Source organism: Hemitrygon akajei, unplaced genomic scaffold (assembly GCF_048418815.1).
Source record: "Hemitrygon akajei unplaced genomic scaffold, sHemAka1.3 Scf000113, whole genome shotgun sequence".
NCBI lineage: Eukaryota > Metazoa > Chordata > Chondrichthyes > Myliobatiformes > Dasyatidae > Hemitrygon > Hemitrygon akajei.
In genome coordinates, this window is record NW_027331999.1 from 1,664,741 (window position 1) to 1,668,207 (window position 3,467).

Here is a 3,467-nt window from a genome sequence, read left to right on the forward strand (position 1 = left end):
GCACTGAGCATGCGCGATGTCTTCAGGGCGTCATCACAGCGGTGGGCGGGGCCTCGGCTACGAACCACCCGATGCTGCTGCTCCGCGGTAAAACGGGATCACCTGACGGTGGAGGGTCTCCCAGGTGACCCGGTGACTCTGCTCATCGCCCCTCACACGCTGCCCGACCCTCAGCCGCATTTCCCACATTATTTCATATTTACACCAGATACGTTTTGCATTTTCCTTATGTATCTCCCCGTCCGATCCTCCACCTCCCTGGGTCGTGGTTACGGGTTCGATTCCCATTCCGGTCCGACACACAGTTCAGACCCAAAACAGAATTGCCCACACAAAATGCAGGAGGAACACAGCAGGAACGTCAGGAACGAAACGTCGACAGGGCCTCTCCCTATAGATGCTGCCTGGCCTGCTGTGTTCCACCAGCATTTTGTGTGTGTTGTTTGAATTTACAGCATCTGCAGATTTCCTCGTGTTTGCTCCAAAACAGAATTGTTCTGGTTTCATTTAAATAAATCTGTGTTTATAAATACTAATTTCTATTCACATTCCTCAGGCCTCACTGGACAGGAACACTGAAGCATCAAGTGAGAAACAGCAGGATGTGGCCATTCGGCCCCTCTAACCATCAACAAGATGGCGGCTGCTCTCCCATCTCAGCCACATGTTTCTGTCCGATCCTCATTTTCCCGATCCCTTCGCTCTCCACACATCTGCCGACCTCTGTTTTACGTGGGGACGATCACTGAGTCTTCACCGCCCTCTGTGGTGGGGACTTACAGACATTTACCACCCTCGGAGTGGAGACATTTCCCCTCATCTCAGTCCCGGACAGTCCATCCCCTTTTTCAGAGAGTGGGATCCCTGGTTCAATGGGTTCACCTCTCAGTCCTCGATTCTCGAAATAAAAGGGTTATCGCATTTGATCTTTCTTCATATGATGACCCCACCACTCCAGGGATCAGTCTGGTGAATCTTCATTGCACTCTCTATAACAAATACTCTCTAACCTCTTTGTTAATCCTCTATGGAATTAATTTCCATCTTCTGCAGCCCCGTGTTGCCCCAACTACTCACCTCCCACCCCTATCACTATTTCCACCTTCCCACCTCCCCCTCACCTGGATCCACCTCTCACTCCCCAGCTCTTGCCCCATCCCCACCCCTCACCTCTTTTCTCTGACTATTTCCCGTCCACTCTCAGTCCAGAGGGAGGGTCTCGGCCCGAAATGTTGACGGTCCATTTCCCTCCACAGATGCTGCCCAACCCACTGAGTTCCTCCGGCAGTTTGTTCTTTGGTCTGTATAACCCGTGTTAGTATGGGGAGCGGGATTTTACACCATATTCCTGGTACAATCTCAACAAAGCCCAAATAATTGTCACTTTGCCCGGACCATTGTCCCCGCTTGCAGGGCAACAGTCTGCCGGTGTTTGCCCCCAATGTGGTGAATCCCTCTGCTCGACACCACCGTGGGCCCAGACATTTCCACAGATGAGCCCCTCCTGTCCCCACCGGGACAAACATCCTGTCCACCCCTCTCTCACCATCTTCATCCTTTCAATAAAATCCCCCTCTCTCCCTCCCTCCACGGGGAACTGGCATCAAACCGATGGGCCGAGCGGTCTCCTCCTACCTCTCAGCGATACATCAGACTCCGGCCGCAGGAGACGCTTCACAAACGCCCCAACTTCCCTCGGAGGGAAATGGAAATAAATCGGAAAGCGGACATTTACTTTGAGGGGTTGTGTGGCGTCACCTGTGGGAGAGCGCTGGTATTTAAAAGCACCTTAATGGACTTTTCAGTGGGACAACAACATTAATCACGGGTTTTATCACTGAATCCAGTGTTGTGGGATGTAAAATCCCCTGTTATGTGTCCGGCTGTGCCGTGTAGTTGGTGGAGTGGGCAGCGTGGTGTTTGTCTCGATTCGGGTCACAACACCAGAATTGCCAGCGGGGTCCACACACAGTGTATTAGTCAACAGAAAACCTCCCGTCCCTGCAGTCTTTGTCTCCTGGTAAACTCAACACCCTGACAGTGTGGACCATAGATACCCCTTCCTCTCAGAGTCAGGGAATCAGTCAGACAGCTGATCGCTGAGAGGAATTATATTTATTGGTCATTAAAGTTCACCCAGATTCGTTTGGACGGATTTGATATGGAGTTCGGGGGTGTCACAGTGAAAGGGCCGGACGGCCGAACTCTCTCCGTTGTCCAAACATCCTTCCAGGTGAGGCAACACTTCACCTGTGAATCTTCCGGGGTCGCCTGTTGTGTCCGCTGCTCCCGATGCGGCCGCCTCTACACTGGTGACACCGGCTCCTCCGCAGTTGTGCGGGGTAGGGATTTTTTTTGCGGGGGGGGGGGGGGGAAATCGATGATATTATTCCCTTTTGTGCGGGAGGGGTGGGTTTGGGGGTTGATGATTGGGATGACGTTCTTTTTTATGCGGGGGTAAGAGTGTGATTTTTCTCTCTGATAGATGCTGCCCGGCCGGCTGAGTTCCGCCAGCATTTTGTTTGTGTTGCTCCGAATTTCCAGCATCTGCAGACTTAGTCGTGTTTGTGATTTACCTCTCCGTTGTCCCTCCCGCTTCCGGCCAGTGGTCCCTCTGTAGGGACCCCCGACCACGGCTGGTGCAGCCGCGAACCTCCTGCTAAACGCAGGCGCAGTGCCGACCGTAGCTATTATTCTGTTCAGGCGTCCGTGAAGAAGGGTCTGATCTCGGGTTTGTGGAAATCGGGGGCCGGCTGCCGTGGAACCACAACTTTGTGGGCCGAAGGGCCTGTATCGTGTTGTAGGTTTTCTATGTTTCTATGAAAAGTGCCGGGAACGAGCTCTGCCGGACGGCTGGAGGCTCCGGGCTCTCCGGTCCCGCAGCCCCGGTTTTAGCTTTGCGCCCGAGCCCGGGCTGTGGGATCAGTTAGTTGTGGTTCCCAGGCTCGGAGGGGTTTGGGGTGAAGGGGATCTGTCTATGGGTGTGGGTAGAGGTTATGGGTGGACTGTAGTCGGGGTGGGGGGGGGGGGGGGAGGAGTTGCTGTTGTGAGGAAGTTGGAGAATCGGATGTTCCGTGACCCGGGTAAAATAAAGTTGTGAACAGGGGAGGGTCTGCTCCGTTGTATCGGACGCTCGACTGTCCTTTCAGGAGGCAGCAATTCTCTCTTCAAATGAATTACTGTCTAATCTTGCTGCTAACATTGTGTTTGTTACAAAGCCCCAGTGTCTGGAAGAGCTGTCACTGTCATGGACTGTTGGTGCAGACTGGGATGGCGGTGGGGTGTCAGTGACCTCTGTATCAGAGAACAACACGGGTTTCTACATCCTCCTGTGAGATATAAATGTCCTCACAGTGGATTCGGATCAGCTGGCATAGCTGGAGTTTGCAGAGGGAAAGGGAATAGTGAGGGGTCTGAGGACAGAGTGTTTTAGTCAGCAAACAATCGTCCGGGATGGAGGGGTACAG